The 17,862-nt window shown below is 40.5% G+C and overlaps 1 protein-coding gene across 5 annotated transcripts in view; it reads right to left on the reverse strand.

Annotated features, from left to right (window-relative positions):
• SPIN1 (spindlin 1) overlaps positions 1-15,939 on the reverse strand; it is a 61,846-nt gene extending 45,907 nt beyond the window's left edge. The window contains exons 1-2 of one of the 5 annotated variants that reach the window (XM_054652557.2): positions 15,353-15,472; positions 14,670-14,833 (exon numbers count right to left, since the gene is read on the reverse strand). The gene's annotated coding sequence lies outside the window, so the exon portion shown is untranslated. Of the gene's footprint in view, positions 1-3,750; positions 3,773-14,669; positions 15,022-15,352; positions 15,473-15,581; positions 15,723-15,804 lie in introns of those variants that run through there. The other 4 variants (XM_054652566.2, XM_054652563.2, XM_054652555.2 and 1 more) reach the window with 4 other exon arrangements.
• Positions 15,940-17,862: the final 1,923 nt, after the last annotated feature.

Raw genomic sequence — 17,862 nt, forward strand, 5'->3', positions numbered from 1 at the left:
CAGCATATTCTAGAATTTCGTGATTTAGTTTTATCAGCATTTTCTTTTAGTAGCTTTTAAAAAACATGTTACCAACTTAAATAAAACCAAAACAACAGTTTTCTCAAATTACATCTACCTTATTAATCTATAGCTTTTCCAATTACTCTTGTACTACTCTGTACAGTGAAAGCTTCAAAGGGATTTTCGTCCTGCCTGTAAAATGTATAATAAAATACAATCTTAGAGAACTAGGCCTTAAAAGTCCTCAATATTATCATCTCTTCTGTTGTTTATTTGATGGTAGGTTAAATTTAATATAGCTAAAGCAAATTTTTCAAGTCTTGTATTTTCTATTTACCATTTAGCTAGACTTTCTATTTTTATTTTTAAAATACACTGACTAAAATTATTCTCTGTAAGCATGCTTTCATTTTATCTTTCAAATTATTAATGGAACTTTAATGAAAACTAACCCAAGGACACACTAAACATGGTTTATCAGGACTCAGGAGATCATGCAACAAGTCATTACCTATAAACAGCTTCTACAGCTCAAGAAACTTATTTTCATGACAAAAACTACCTCTGAGCACACACCTATAATTTATTACTTACATTTATAGCTCTCGTAAGTATAGGTTACACTAAGACATGTTTTCATCTGAAGAAGTTTAGCTGACTGATGAAAACAATATCTTTTATGACACAACTCTCTCACAATACTTCACTGTATTTAAGAAAAAAACTTCTGAGATATAAGGTTTTGTCTTCACTTACAGATGCTTATGGAGCAAAAATATTTTTTTTTTTAAAAATGCATTGAATAAATGATGAAGTAAGAACAAATTTCCAGACAGACATTCTGGTATACACATGCATCTATAAACTCACCACATTTTACAAGTATACCTCAACACCTGCATCATCGACACAGAAAAATTAACGTAATGACCTTCAACAACAACGATTTCTCCATTTTGCCTTCATAAATTTTAATAGCAGTGATAGAGTGGACACCTATCAACCCTCAGGCATTCAGCAGTAAAAAGTGCCTTGTTATTTCTAATAAGCAAAACAATCCAAGATGGGGATCAATTAATTATAGTTTTTTATATCTGTTTCCTAAAATGCACTAAAAGATCACCAGTTATATAGAGCTTACATTAGCATCACACAAACTGAGAAATCCCCTTCAAATAATTATAGACAAATTTTCATCATACCAACCCACTGATGGCAGATACTTCTGCTGGGAAGATCAACCTTTGGTAGAAAACTCTGTAAATAATCAGACATACTATGCTTCAGTAAAACTTGCGACTATTTAATTGTCCACAGCTGCACAACCTTTCGACTTGCACCCTAATTTAACTATCAGGAATAGAAGTCAGTAGAGTGAAAGTAACATAAAAACGACATTTATACTTAGTTTCATGTAGAGCATAAGCAGAAAGTTTTTAATAGTTCTCTGAACTCAGGAACTTGCTTAGCATCTGTAATGCCAGTATGGACACGATACACTGAGCGATTTTTTCAACAGCACTGAAAATGCAGATGTACATAATCATGTTATTGTCCCCCTCTCCTACCAAATAAATGAACCAAAGACCAGTTGGTCTTTCTACCTCTGGAATTTAAAAAATGCACAAAGAAGGACAAAGGGAATGACATTACTTTCAACAGAAGAAAGGTGTACTTTAATCATGCTTTATCTATTTTTCATTCTATTTTTTCCATCAAAAAGGCATTAGTGAAACTAATAAAACATCCAGCCTACTATTGTTGTGTAGGAATTAATCCACCTCTGTCCAGAGGTTTTAAAAGTTCTCAGTCTTCCCATAAAGAACAGATAGTTGCACCTGCAAGAGATGATCATCTCAGCTGGCACAGCTTAATCAGCTCACAGATCAAGGCTTCTTCCATTTTCTGGGCCATTACATCAATTGGAAAGAGTTTGGGAACCTGCGATCAGAACTTCCTTAATTTTATTTATATGTTGCTCTATATGGTCCTAAAATTCTTCAGAAAAAGTGGCAGAAAACCTCTATTAAATGCCATTCCTAAAGGCATCATACATCAGTGGTTATTAGGTTTGCATCCAAAAAACACTGATTTTTAAAAGCCAAACCTCAAGTCATATGGGTGGATTACAAGTAAGAAGCTGTGATAACATTACATAGTCACTAAGCTAGACATCAGCTGCTGACTGCAATTAAAAATAGGCATAGGATTTTGCCTGACAAAGAACTGCTAGTTATCAACATGCACAGGTGAAAAAAAACCCAAAAACAACCCACTGACAAAAACAGTGATAAATGAAAGAAAAATAAGATTAATGAGGCAAAAGAAAGTAGAAAATAACATAACCAGATCCAGAATGCAAAAACAAAAACAAAAAAGCTCAATTAACTCCAGTTTTTAAGTTTACGCTCACACTAAATATGTTTGTGAGATTCACAAAAACTTTCAGGGTAAAGGAAAACTGTAGGACTGCAACTTTAAGCATTCATAAATAAATAACCCAGAAAACAAAGGAAAGTTCTCCAGAAAATAATTTCAGAAAACCTTGTAGGCTTAGTCTGGCGTTTTACAAGGTATTAACAGTGAAGCTGTGCAAAAGCAGAGCATTTTACTAAAATTAAACTGATTAAAATGTAATAGTTTCTTATTTGATCTGCTTCCCACATAGACAATATTACAACCAGATTAAATATTTGGCTAAGGACTCATTGACATTTTGACATATGCTTGCCCTTTGAAGCATTCCTTGCTTGTCTCTTGGTTCAAAAAATAAATTCCAAAAATTAAACACAAAAATTCAAAAGAAAATTTCATATATCTGGTATTAAAACATACACATTTTGGCTGTTCTACTGACTAGGAATGAAGCTAATGAAGGGATAAAAGAACTGATTCATGCCAAATAAGCTTACAAGAGCTTCCTTAAAAAAAACCAAAAACCAAACAAATAAAAAACCCAACAAATGAAATATGCTTTTTAACATAAACTTTCAAGTTCTACACTAAATCATGCAGTGGTTTTTAAATAAATTTCTAGACTGTTTTCTTTCTAATAGCTAAGAACAAATGTATCAGTTTTCTTATACATACAGATGGTAGAGCAAAACTAATTTTGAAAAAAAAATTCCCATTACTGCAACATTATGCAGACTTTAGAAAAAGAACAATAAAGACACACATAGCACATTTTAAAAGACTTTTCTTATAGCTCTTGTCTACTCTTCTCTCAAGCAGCATGAAAAAGCACAATCTCTTTTATTAATGAATTATTTGCCTATGCTAACAGAACACAGGGTTCAATTTCAGTACTTTTCTGTTCTTCTACTATGGAATCATCATCAGCTATCAAAGTTTAGCCAAACACTTTTAAAAACAGTGACAATGTTTACAATATACTTAGTAATACAAAGGTATTATTTCTTTTTACTATACTGCTACAATTCTTCCTATGACTTTGCACAATATACCAAGACACTGAAGTACAATTTCTTTTTAAACCACCCTCTTACAGGCAGTGCAAAAATACTTGCTGATTTAACCTGGTGTATGTTCTAACCTACGGCCTGATCATTTCATACTTACATGGTCCTCCATGCTTAAAGCAATCTTACAAAATAAGGCTCTTTAAAAAAATATAAAGAAGAGATCTATCTAGTACTTATTCAAAGTCATGATAACCTCCCTTACATCACTCTATCCAAAGGTAAATTTTAACCCACTCCTAATTGTTCAATCTACTGCAAATACCTTTGCATTTAACCGCAGGGCAAGAACCTGCACCGCTGGCACAACAATGAACTGTCACAGGCTTGTGTAACCATCCAAAGCAGCACACTTTTACATCATGGCAAATGCGAACTGGGTTCGTTTTTCAGTTGATGATCACAGGGATGGAACACATCTCTACAAGAGCAGGTTGAGAGATGGGGTTGCTCCGCCTGGAAAGAGAAGGCTTTGGGTAACTTTATGGCAGCCTTTCAGCTGCTGAAGAGGACCTACAGGAAGGCTGGAGAAAGACACTTTATCAAGGCAAGGAGCAACAGGACATGAGGGACAGGCTTCAAAGTAAGAGAGAATAGGTTTAGATTAGGTATCAGGAAGAAATTCTTTACTGTGCAGACGATGGGGCACTGGAGCAGGCTGCTCAGAAAAGCTGTGGATGCCTCCTCCCTGGAAGTGTAAAGTCTGCCTCAATAAGCCCTTGGGCATCCTGGTCTAGTGGAAGGTGTACCTGTCTATGGCAGAGGAGCTGGAACTAGGTGATCTTTAAGATCCATTCCAAACCAAACCACTCTGTGGTTCTAGAACTTTCTTTCCTGGTAGACAACTATCCTCCCCTCCCTCCAATTAAAAAACCCAAAAACTCATGAACAAAAATAACAGCTGCCCAGGATATGACAGCAGCACTGCACAATCACTGTGCTTGTTACCATTCTATGGTGAATGCAAGTGAACTTTAAGTTTTATAATGCAATTATTCTGTTAGTCATGCTCTTACAGAAAGAAGTGACACAAATAATTTATTATAGCTCTAAGCAAGTGTACCGAATTTGGTTTGGGAACATTTACAAGAAGTCTCTGGAAACCATGGAGAAAAACATCTATTTAAGAAAGTGAGGCACTTCACTGTTCTCTGCTTGCGTCTCTTCAAGGAGTATACCTCAGTTCACCTCTGTCAGAAGACTAGGTTTAATTCCTATTGTGCTAGTCAGAGAAAGATTGCTCCAAAGCCAAAAGGATCACTCCAACATTCTGGAAGAGCAAGCCTAGGGCAAACATACCAACACTACTGTTAGAAAGTAATGGAGTGGTAAGTTACTGCACTTATAAGTCTGTTAGGTTCAGTAATCATGGCAAATCAAACTCCTGCGTTTACAACTCTTGGAAAGGCTGCCTGATCTTTCCAAGCATCATTTTAAGTACATCACAACCACTTCCCCACAATGCAGGCTAGCAGCATGGCTACACACACCTGCAAACACGGAGGGAATACAAACAGCACAGCTTTTAGGGGCAGGGGGATGATCTCCGTTGGATGGAGCACTTTTAGGCTGTGCATCATAAGTACCAAATTATTCTTTGATGTGTTTGAGTATCCTGAGAAGATGCCACTGCAATACTAAATTAAACCCAGGCATAATAAAAGAAAAATCCTAAAACAAATGTAAGAATTTGTGACACAAACACTTGTAAAAAAAATTCTTGTGCAACACAACCACCTACCAACTTCTAATGCAAACAAAGTGCATAAACATTCAAGATTCTTATAAGGATATTATTCACAGCATTGACTAGAATATCAAAATTTAATTGTTAAGAACCCCAATCTAAGTAACCAGTGAGAATATTGGCATGTAAGTAGTAGTAATTCAGCACTTGAAAAAAAAAAGCAGGACTGCAAAATACTGAAAAGGGATAAGGTTAGAAAACAGTTACCTACATTAGAGCTTTCTATACAACCAAAACTATGACAAGATTAGCCACAAGATCATTTATTCAAAGATTACAGACACATGTATCCAAACTTCTCCCATAACCAACATCACAGTAGCTACAAAATAACAGACAGTTTTTTATAAATCAGATACTAACTTGGACTTCCACTGGACACAAACACTGATTGCACCTATTCTAATAAAAATGTAGCTCTGTTTCTTAAATCAGCTGACAGCAGGAAGAGGAATTAAGAGTGAAAGTATTGATAAACTTTGGCCTTTTCTAGACAGAAGAAAGACACATTTTTTACAAATTACTGCAATGAAGGAGCAAACAATACCATTTTTGCAAACTGAAGCATGATCACACTGAATACTAAATGCATATTCGAAGCATAGGAAAATTTCTTATTACATACCTCGTTTTAAAAAAACCTTATATAGTTAGACAATTGAAATCAATAGCATTTTTCATCCTATCTTTGCAATGACCAGGGAAAAAAACCCTAAAAATAAAAAACTGAAATAAGGATTCAGAGAAAATTATCTCTTGGCTTTAATCTACAGTTTGAAAAAACTGAGCAGCCAGTCTTAAACCAAATTTGTCTTACCTATTTTTTTCACATTCAGCCATTTTAGCTTATATTAAATCAGTTCTCAAATGCATCCATGTAACAGTCTACAGTGGAATCATAAGCCACTTAAGTGAAAATACTTGCTGTTACACATGGCAATCTCTTGCCATGGCTACTAATGAAAAATGAGATATTAGTTTTTCCAGATCTATGGCAGAATATTCACTCACTGTTTAAAAATCCTGGCCTAAAGAGATTATCACATTTAAATGGTGAATAGCTGCCACAGATGTCAAAGTTGTAATCTGCATAAGAGCAACTCACTGAAAACAAAATTCAGCATTCTATAATGTAAGCTCCAATTGCAGCTAACTACACTGGTTTCTGTAAGTCTGGAGGGTCAGTGAAAAAACAAAAATTTACTTTAAAAGAAGATAAATTAGCTGTAGAAAATTTATGTCAGATATTTGCAATATTAATTTAAATATTTCAGTCAGAACTGGATTCATCATCAAAGACAATGGTACCTTATTAAATCACCAATCATACATTCTGCTCTAAGATGAGAACCATCAGCACTGTGATGTACCATGGTGTGTTCTTTGCTTGAGTACTGTTCTTTCCCATTTTTGGTGAAAAAACACAACACATCCTGCATAAGTGTGTATGTGTGTGTCAGTGTGAGTGTTGTTAAGGAGCAAGACAGCAGAGAGATAAGTTCAAATGTGAAACCAGTGACTCTCCCTAAAAGTTGCAGAGACATCAGAACACACCAACCCTCATACCACTAGTATTTCTTAAAAGGCACAGAAGAAAAATGCACAAAATATTACTTTGGATTTTATGGTATTACGAAATATTACTTTTGATGATGGTATCTACATACTCAGGAAACGAATTAGCAGATGTGACGTATTTAAGCAGATGACAAACTATTTCAAGCTACTCTGGGAAGTTATTTACTGGACTGTGAAAAAATGAACTTTAAGACAACATCTGCATGCATGTGAGTATAGCTGACTTAAAACACTATGCTGTCCTCATTCTCTAGCTACAGAAGGTAACAAAATCATGGCAAGAAGGAAGTCAAAGCTTCCAGAATGACAATCACCTTGGAATTACTTGTTTACTGTACTGTGTCTGACCCACAGTAAACCTGCCTTCCTTTCTTCAACTTTGGTGGTTAAGTTGTAATCGAAACAACTGCTGCTCTGAAACTATTCTACTGTGCACAAACAGAAATTAAATGAGAAAGTAAATTATGATAGAACTTGGAGGTAGAAGTTCTAGCAAGAGCAACAGATAAACGAAGTCTCTTTTTTTGCTTTATAATCTAATTTTCTCTTTGAAAAGTTTTATATATGATCTGAACTAGATTCTCCAATAAACACTTAAGTGTATTTCCTGAGATTCTGCATTAACCTAGGTATTGGTAATAACAACAATCCTCCCAAAAAACACACACATCCCTCTTCCCTTTTGAAAATGCACATGCTTATTTGTAGGGAGGACTAAATTGTCCTGTGGTCCTTGAAGCAAAGTTGAGTCTACTCAACTGGGCAGCAGAGAATGGAAAATATAGCAACTGAAGAGAAAAAGTGAGGCATCTTCCAGCAAAAAGGATCTCAGGAAGCAGAATATTCTTCCCCATAAAACCAGGTGAGGCTTTCTAGGAGTCTGTCGTGGAGATAATCAAAGCACACACTACAACAACCACACCTCTGCCCTTTTAGCTCATGCCAGCGCATATTGCACCACCGTCACCCAAACACAAACTCTCCAAGAAATGTGATTAGAGGCTTAAGTACAATCAAAACCTGGGATGCTTATTCACACCATCACTCTTCCTTCTTCAATTAAATTATACCTAAGAGCAAAAGAAAAAGCCTGCCTCAAACAAATCCATGCAAATTCAGTTCTTCAAGTTTCTAGCCTAGAATGTCTGTAATGCAATGTCCATTTCATTTCTGGTTAGCCAAGGTTACAGCACCGGAAAAAGTACTTTTCATCCACTGTTAATACAGCCACATATCCCTACTGCCAGGAAGTAACATTAACCTGTCTGATCTCTTTCCATACAAGCCATAGGTATAAACACTGTAAACACAGTGCTGGGCTTTAAGATTCTTCCTTTTGTTTCTTTCTCTCGGGGAATTTTCTCCCGTATGTGTTGCTAGGAGACAGTAACGACTGGGTACTTACGAGGGACAAGAGAAGTGGCCACAGCTCAAGGGAGGGGTCCAGCTGGCTACTCTCCCTGGGTTTCTCTAGGAAAGACAGAAATGCCACGAGAATTGTGCTGCAAAGAGAAGGGGCTGGGGCAGCTCCTAGCTCTCTTGCACTTGGCTTTGGAGGAGGACGGTTGGAGCTGCTACTTGGAGGAGGGAATTCACGGCCGCCGCTGGGGCCCAGCCCAGTCCTGCTTCTCTGCTGGTGAGAGCACACACTGAACTAGGACCTCATTATCAACCAACCAACCTCACTAAAAAAGGGACTTTTCACCATCTGGTGAGGTGCCTCAGGAGAAAACCCCGGGAAGCCAACTGCTTTCCCTTCCCAAGGAGCCTCTTCCCTGCCTTGCTCAGAGCCAGGCTGCCACTTCCCCGCCCCCGCCATTTTGGTTTTCCTGCTACTGTTCTGAGATTTTGCTACATTGTAGCACTGCACCCCCGAATATCCAGAATGCCCCGTGGTTCCAGCTGCAGCTGCTAAGTTTCTGATAAATCTCATCCACCACTCCGGTACTTTGCTAATCCCTACCTTCCCAGTTTACTGCTCCGATATCCCTGCTACAGCTCCTTCTGCTATCCAGAGGGGGCACCAGGATGCCTGCCCCTGGGGGTTCCTAAAGGAAACCCCTTTTCCCTCCCTTGCTACGGACTCCGCCCGCCACTGTCTGCGCGGGCGGACCCGCGCACAGCGCCCCCTGCAGGCGCGGGGGAACCACGGCACCCGCCGGGCCTGCCGAGAGCCAGCAGCGCCCCCTGCCGGCTGCCACCGGAACTGCACCAATGGCGAGAGCGCTTGAAGAGTGGGAGGAGACTCCCATGGGATTTCTGCTCTTGTTTGCTGTCGCTGCCACTGTTGTTGGCTTGCCTTGCTATACACACTAGTAAAGAGCTGTTATTTCATTTCTCATATCTTTGCCTGAAAGCCCCTTAATTTCAAAATTATAACAATTCAGAAGGAAGGGCATAATATTTTGCATTCCAAGGGACACTCCTGCCTTCCTTAGCAGACACCTGTCTTTCAAACCAAGACACACAGGTATGCGAAAGGCATACTGAAGGCAGGAGCAAAACTTCCCCTGACTTGAACAGATAGGAAAATCCACTTTCCCTCAGGTCTTCTGTCCGGCACCTAACAGTATGTATGCTTTACTGACAAAAAGGAGTGCAGAAGACAGAGATGTAATTCACCTGAGATGTACTCCTGCAGTCTAGGAAATGAAAATTTCTGTGCTTATTCACTCCTCCCTTCAGCAGTAGGGAGAGATGACCCAGAGCCCAGCTGCTCTGCCTATCATCAAACAACCCTAAGAATATGCAACAATCTGTGGTTTCCAGGTATATTGAATGTCTGCATATCCCTTAACCCTAAAAGCACTCAAAAACAGATGTCTGTGAAGTCACATGAAAGTCAGAATCTATTGTTAAGCTGCTTTTGAAGGCATACTTGTCAGAGTACAAATTTTGGCCCATCATATCTCACAAAATCTCAGCACCACCACAATATCTCATTTTTAGCTCCACTGACACCTAAGCAATTAATGGGTTTGTAGGCCATCTTTCACCAACAAGACAAAGAACTTCTGAAGAAAAAAGTAATTACATCAATTCAACAAAGCTCTCTGCGACTGGAATGCTTTGAGAAGAAAGGAGTACATTGATCTCTAACTTGTTTACCTCCTTTCTAGCTTCATTGTGATGTTTAGCTCATTGTCTAGACCATACGTGGTTATTAAACATGATAGGCAAGCAATTGTCCAAAATCAGTCAACTCTTTTCCAAGTATAATTTTATGAGTTACACAAACTACAAATTTGAAGCATTATTTTTACTAATTTTTATAATTCCTAGAAAATGAAAGAAAGACAGTCTAATCTGCAGACACTTTTAAGTGCACAATTAAAACCAGAACTAAGTTATAGATATGCAGCAGAATACACATAATACTTCCCAGTCCATGGCAGGTACTTAACCTTTGCTTACTAAAGAACCCGAAGCAGAGCTCCAGACTTCAGCAAACATCATGTTTGTCAAGGTATACAGAAAAGTTAATCAACAAAACTTTATGGAATTTTCGCTAGAGAACTAATCTAGAACATGTTTTTTCTTGTGCTACTCAGCTCACAAAAATAATTAAATCTAGAAAGGTGAAAATTTCTCTATTCAAAAATTTCAACTTAAATCACAAGACAATATACTGGACTTGAGCTGCCTTGATTCTATGTAACTAGCAATAACTTCCATTTAGGAAACACAAACACTAAATTAGTAAAACTGAAACAGTTCTGAAACACATAATTACTTGATTTTAATGAATCAAATAGACCAAAAGTTTGACATCTAATGACTCTTTATGTCCTTATCCACCTAGGGTAAGAAATCATAATCTAGCACAGCTCTCTTTTACATTTAAACTGGATTAAAAGAAATTCATGGGAAAAGAAGTTGGGCAGATGGGTTTTGCCTGTTCTGTTGTTGTTTATGGGTTTTTTTGAACTCTGTGTTGGTGACACTTTACAGACCTCACCATGATGGCACAGACCAGCTAGAATAGCTTAGTATACTACGAAGTAGTAACTAATTGATACAGCTCCATGTTGTCCAAAATGCCATATGGAACAGACGGTCGTGAGTTCAGCACCCCTTCTGTGAAAGTCAAGTATTTACTATATCACTGGAATCCACAGAACTGCTTTTGAAATAAGCACCTACTCTCACCAGTATCTGTAGGTGCACAACTTGAATAGTGTATCGGAATATTCCACAATAACATCAGAAAATCACACTAAAAAACCACCAACCAACTAAAAAAAACTCCAAACTGAACCCAATCAAAGAGCTAATCAAGTTTTAGACATTTTTAAGTCTTATCAAAAAGAGTATGAATTCATCAAAATATTTCAAGAACCTCTCAACCAAGGTGCAATAACTGCAAAAATTAAAATACAATAAGGTAACAGTTACAGCTAGTAGACACCACAGGTAATCATTACTATTTCTATATACTTCATTTTGTGGAGTCATTCCAATAGTGAAGTTTCCAAGTCAGTCATTCAAGACCTCATTTAACACAGATTTACAGCAGTTTCACAACATATGTCACAGAAAGTAAATAAGAAAAAATATAACCAGGATTTGTAGAACTATCCTCCACAAACTGAAAGGCATTCACCTCCTGAATTCTGTATGTCTTTAGCAAATTCACATGTTACTATATAACAGCAAGTTAACTTCAGCCACCACATGGTGAAAGCAGTTAGCTCAAATTATTCCACTATTGTTTGAAATGGATCAGCGAGGAGGCCCTTTTGTCTCTAGAATCAACTGTTCATAGCTAAATGCAAACCAGTTAACCACACTGTTTTAAGGATCTCAATATATATTCACATCAGAGGGAAGCAAGTCTACACATTCATAAAGCAAAGTCAGATTCCCCATTCTTTTAAGGCAGGTAGCACAATGGCAGCTAGATAGCATCTGGACAGCAAGTGGGATACATCTTGATATACAGGAGACACTCATTATGAGAACCAGTGTCAAGAAAGATCAGCACTCAGCCTTCCATCATAAAATCACTAACCTCTAAAGAGCAGTAGGAGAAGGAACACAAGAAAAACAACAAACAAAAAAGTTCTCTCACACCTGTCATGAGAAACAAGCTATCTAACCACACAACAGGAAACAACTTTCTGTAAGAGCATTCTCTTTTGGTTCAGCTTCAATGCACAGCTTTCGAAGATGGTTTTCTAAACCAGTTTGTTGAATTGGTTTTAGTCACCTATGAAAACATACTGCCATGCCACACCATCAAGAAATCAAAGTTTGAACTTTCTCTTACCAAGTCAAAAAAAAAAAAAAGGATACAAGAAAAACAAAATGGAATGATGAGAAGTATGCAGCAAAAGGCTTCAAAGGCTTCATTCTTTGGAAACGGGAAAAAAGGTTAAAAAATGGTGTTTAGCTTCAGTAAATAGAATCCTTCTAAAAATATTTAATTTGTCAAACATTAAGCAAATCATGCATTACATTAACACACAGCTCTTGCATCAGCTATTGGTTTACAGATCTGAATATGTCAAAGAGTGCAGTCTGGCAACAGATAGCAAGGAAAGATACTGGGTAAGAAGAGGGTGAAAGAATATTTGGACTGAGAAAATATTAAGTACTGAATAAGAATGTACTAAATGTTTATTACCTTTAGGACTGTATGTTACTTGGTAATTTCATAAATATTTAGAACTACAGCAAGTCATGATTTACTTGATTAAAGATCTACTGAAAAGCATGTCTACTTTGAAAAAACAGTCAATTTCTAACTTCTTCCAGCAAGCTGATCACAGAGACTGCATTTACTGCAGTCTTCCTTTTCCTCAGTCTCATTTGCCAAACAGTTTCTGAAAAGAAGGCTTTACTAGTCTCAGGTTTTTAATTTGGTTGAATACAGCCTAGCATAACTCACAAAGGCAAAAACACTGGAGGGTCTTCACTAAGTGAAGATGCAGAGATTTGGCAGGTACTTCAACTACATCTGCTCCTTTTGGGCTCTCATGACCCACAATACTGATTTTTGACTAAATCAACACAACCAAGACAGGAAGAAAAACCTTTTGAGTGTCACAGAAAATAATGCAAGGTGAAGTAAAGATGCTACAGAGGCAAGAAACTTCACAAAGATGATGAAATAGAGACAAATGTTACAGAATAAAATTTAGCTCTAGCAACAAAACTGCAATGTAGCAAAGTTAAACTGTGTTGTGAATGGCTTATTTTTATTCTATTTTGCTCTTCAGCCTAAGAATTGGCTTAAGCATCTGAAGACGTATTTGGAGGGAGGAGCTGCACACTTCAATGCATTTCACATTTTTAGTAGGTGAGCATAATTTCAAAATGCAGTAGTTATCACAATAAATGACAAATTAACTACAACTGGTAAAACTATTCTGGTTTAGGCAATATTGCCTTCAGACTGAAAAATGTAAAAAAAAAAAAGTAACTGCCTGTTGCAGGAATCTACTGATGTATCAGGCTATAGACTTTTGCTCTAACTTTTCCATCTAGAATTAAAACAGTTGCCTCAGAAGCCATGACGTAGATACACATTCCAAAATGATACTGTAATTTGGATGACTTAAGTTTTATCTTATTGTAAGCTCCTTCTATATATTATTTTCTCCATAATCAATGTTTGCTAATCACTGCTTATTAATGGGGATGGAAAAAGCAGCAGAAAGAAGTATTCATATGCAGTATTTAATTCGCCATTTCTATCTCAGTAAAAGCTGCAAGATTGTGCCATTCCAATGCTTCTCCACTAGAAGCTTCTAAAGCAAAGCAGACAAAAGACGACATAGCTAGGACATTTGTTACTTAAGAGCAGTGCTCAGAAACCTATGGCTATCCATGTGTATAAATAAAGAATGTATCTTTAAGTATGATCCTTGAAAAATTAAACACTTGGAACTACAGTAACAAGTCTAGAAGGCAAATATAAAGCATCATGCCATAACACTTTCAGCATTCACCCTTAATTTACAAACTAGAAATAAAACTGTTTCATGGCAGATCACTTTAGATACGCTCGAACTACCTTCAAGTGTTTTGGTTTTACGTCACAAGCAGCAAAAATAAAAGCCATGTTTATCAAAGCCAGAAGGGGGTGCTCTGAATAACTGAGGTGGAGGGTACTGAACTAAGCATTTGCCTTGCACTACTAAAGAGGTCAAAAGCATGCTGTCTTGTTTTCATTTGGGAGCTCACTTAACTTCACGTTACCATGCCTTTTTTACAAAAAACCAAACAAATAAACAAGCAATAACAACAACATAAAAACCCAAAATAAAAAAAATCTGAAATCACTCCTTTTAGGAAAAAGGAAATGCTTCGGTTTGTACTATTGTCATCAAAGAGCAAATTAATTTGTGACAGAAAGCTAGCAACACGAAGACCTGACAAGTGTAAATTCCCGTTTACGTACTCCATGTTTCGCAAGCTGTTTAAGGTACTAACAAGGAGATACAGAAAATGCGAAACAGCCAAAACGCCGATTTTACGGGTTTTAACTACACAATGCCTATTCTGACATAACTAGTTCAGATCTCTTTAATGTGATTGTCCAGAGCTGACCCCTTATACCGAATTGTCCTGAAACGAAAGAAAAGGCCCTAGTTCATTCTGCCAAGTGTAACACAGTATTCTCATCTCTGCCAGCACTTTGGTGCATCCGCCACCCCCCACCCAACACGAGAAAAAGATACGCACATTCCAATCAAGCCTCTCTCAGCGGGGCTCACCCAGTTCCCCCCCTCCTTCCCTCCCTTCCTCCCTCGCCCCAGGCCTTGCCAGGTTCCCAAATCACCTCTGATTTTAGGTTTCATTTTGTTGTAAACAGCAAAACGAAAGGAGAAAGCTTCCAAAGCGAGGATCCTTACCCTTGAAATCCCGCCATGCGCGCAAATAAGGAGGGTGAATTGGTTTTCCTCTCTTTTTTTTTTTTTTTTTTTTTTGACGGGCGATGAAGGGGGAAGGGGGAAGAAACAAAAGCCTACACGGAGGAGCAGCTAAGCAGCGGAGACTGAGGGAGAAGGCGGAGACCCTGGTGGAGGAGCAGGGCGAGCGTCAGCCATGTTGTGTGTGTGTGTGTTGGTCCAGTATTTACAAACCTGCAGCTGCAGCAGCGCTTGGAGCCTGGGAGAGAGAGGGGAACGCAGGGAGGGAGAGGGAAGGGAGGAGGGAGGAAAGGAGCGAGGGAGGAGGGGAAAGCGGCACAGCAGACAAAGGATCGCAGCAGCGCAGAGCGAGCGGGGCGCGCACACACCGCGCCGGCGCTGTCTCCCGCGGCCCCGGCTCCCCCGCCGCCCTCACGCCCCCCTCGTCCCGCTTTCCCGCCTCCACCTCCCCGGGGAAAGGCTTATCCGCCAGCAGCCCCTCGGCGGGCCCCAGCCCGCACACAATAGCTCCGCAGCGGGGAAAGGGGGAGGGCACCGCTCCCCTACGGGCGGATGCGGCGCGGGGCCGTGCCGGGGGAGGGCGGCAGAGCCCCGGAGCCCGGAAGGGCGGGGGGGTTGCCAAGCAGCCAGGGAGCTTGCGGGGAAAGGGAGAACAGAGACGACACCTCCAGACCGGAGCCTCCGCGGCCCCGATGCCGCCCGCGGCTTCCGGGCGGAGAGGGCGGGGGATCCACGAAGTGAGAGGCCCGAGGGAGGCGAGGCGCGGTCGGCCTGGGAGCGCCGGTTCCCCCACAGCGACTCCCTCCGGCTCTGCCCGGTACTGGGCCGGGCCAGGCCAAGGGCGGCGCGACAGGCTGCGCTCCCCCCGTCCCCTCCCTAGCCCCGGTCGCTCACCTGCTGGCGGGGCGGGCGCCCGGGGGTGCCAGGGCTGCCGCTCAGCCCCTCCCAGCCGGGCCGCTCAGCTTCTCTGCGGCGGCGGCAGCAGCGGCGGCGGGCACGGCCGCTCCCCTCGTCTCGCTTGTCCCCCTCCGCGGCCGCTGCCTCCAGCTCGCCTCTGCCACATTTGGATCCCCCTCTCCCTACGCGATCTCCGCCGCCAGGATAGAGGCCTCCTCACCTTCCTGCCAAATAGTGAGCCGCCCGCATCGCGCCGTTCAAAACACAGGGCCGGGGCCCGCCCTCCTCCCCCGCGCTGGCCCCCCCTGGCGGCGCGCAGGCGCACTGCGCCGCCCCGACTGCGGCGGGCAGCCCCACCCGGGCCGCCATGGGCGGCAGCGCGGCCTGCGGGGCGCGGGTGGCGCACGGCGTGCCCCAGGTCACCCTCCTGCTCTCAGTAGGCACAGAGAGCCACTGGGCCGTGTCTGAATGTCCTGTGCTGGGAGGGACCCACAAGGATCATCGAGTCCAGCTCTCAGCCCTGCACGGGACACGAGTCACACAATGTGCCTAAGTACATTGTGCAAACGCTTATTGAATTCTGCCAGGGTTGGTGCTGAAGAAGGTCAAGAGTGTGGTGCAGCTGCCAGAAGGCAGGCTAGCACTTAACCTGAGCAGGGAAAGTATTTGTAAATAATACAAGCGAACAACTGCATTTTTGTATGAAATTGTCTTCTCATTTCAAGAGAGGCGACGTTACTGGGAGAAAGAAGGTGTAGTTCCTTCACAACTTAAAGGTTTCCCTGAAAACGTGTTGATCTATGCAATAAGGACATGAAAAAAGGTGGGGAAGCCTTCAAAAATCTGTGCTGAACAAAAGCACTAGTTAAAAATTCTTTCCCCCTCTTGAAGGGCTGTCATCCCTGCCCCTGGCAGGCTGAGGGACAGTACTTGAGGGAGCAGTAATGGAAAACCTGCAAGTAATCAAGACTTGTTCAGCAATTGACAGACCATAAGAAGATGCCATCTTTTCAACTGTTAGTATTAGATGCCAGGACATCTAGGAGAAAATTAGTATGTTTCTTAATCCTAATGGGGAGTGTTTTCTAATTCATGAAGCATGCATGATCTAGATGGAGTGGAACACAAGGAAGAAATTTGGTGAGCCATACCAGTGTAATATGTGATGTAAAGTAATTCATGCTTGTGTGGAAAATGTATAAAATAAAAATTGTAAAATAAATTATACATATAACAAAAATCCAAAGAGCCTCAGACCATGGACAGCCCAGAGGCAGATTACTACAAAGAAGTTGCAAAACTCCTGGTGGCAGCAGGAAAGAATGCCTCCTTAGCAAGTAAGAAGACATATCTGCTGCGGAGATGGGCTTCCTCTGGAACCATCCAGGAACATCCAAGAATGATCAGCACTTGGTAAGTATCATCAATCAAGATAGCTGAAGTCGTCAAGAACATATGTCTGAGTACAGACTTCTCTTGACCTGATCAGCGCCCCACCACCACTCAGCCACCACACAGCGATTGTCCAGCCCTGTACAGTGAAAAGAAACTTCATGCATATGAGGGGTGACAGAAGGAGTGGGGGCACCTCTGCCTCAGGCAGAAAAAACTGTATAAACCAGCCCTGCTGGAAATGGCATTTGTGAACAGAAGGAGGTCTGATGTGCTAGAGGTCAGATCCAGGTTCACCAAGCGCCGATCCTGGGCTCCATGCTGTCTCTTTGGCTTTGGCTTCCGAGGACCGAATTTTCGGTCGCGAAAATAAAATCTTTCGCTATTATTATTAATTTGGATTTCTTGCTGATCATTTATAACACCAGAAATTTTCAGATGAAACTGTCTAAGGCATTAATTAGGAGAGGGAAAAAAAAAGTAAAATAATCTGGAAATATATTGATGAAAATATGATACAGTGTCATCAAATTCTAGTCTGTCATTTTGGTAAATCTTTAAAGCACAGACCTCTAAGATCCATTCATACTGTCATGCTCACAGCAAAATGGGAAACATCAGTAAGATTGTTACCTTTTGACAAATTTGTCTAATAATGAAAGCAGTTGGATAGCTGATCTGCCATAACAAATCATACTGGTACCTTTTTCTGAAGCAAGGCTTGGCAAGAAATTAAGTCAGCTTGGGGAAGGGAAGATTTTGTTCAAAGAACGGACATTTGGGATTTCTTAGTTCAACAGTAGCAAATGCACAGGGTAGTATCCAAGTTCCCAAGTCACACTTACAGATCACATCATTCACGAAGTCTGTGCCTGTGACAGAAAGT

The sequence above is a fragment of the Agelaius phoeniceus genome, chromosome Z, assembly GCF_051311805.1.
Source record: "Agelaius phoeniceus isolate bAgePho1 chromosome Z, bAgePho1.hap1, whole genome shotgun sequence".
Taxonomy (NCBI): Eukaryota; Metazoa; Chordata; class Aves; order Passeriformes; family Icteridae; genus Agelaius; species Agelaius phoeniceus.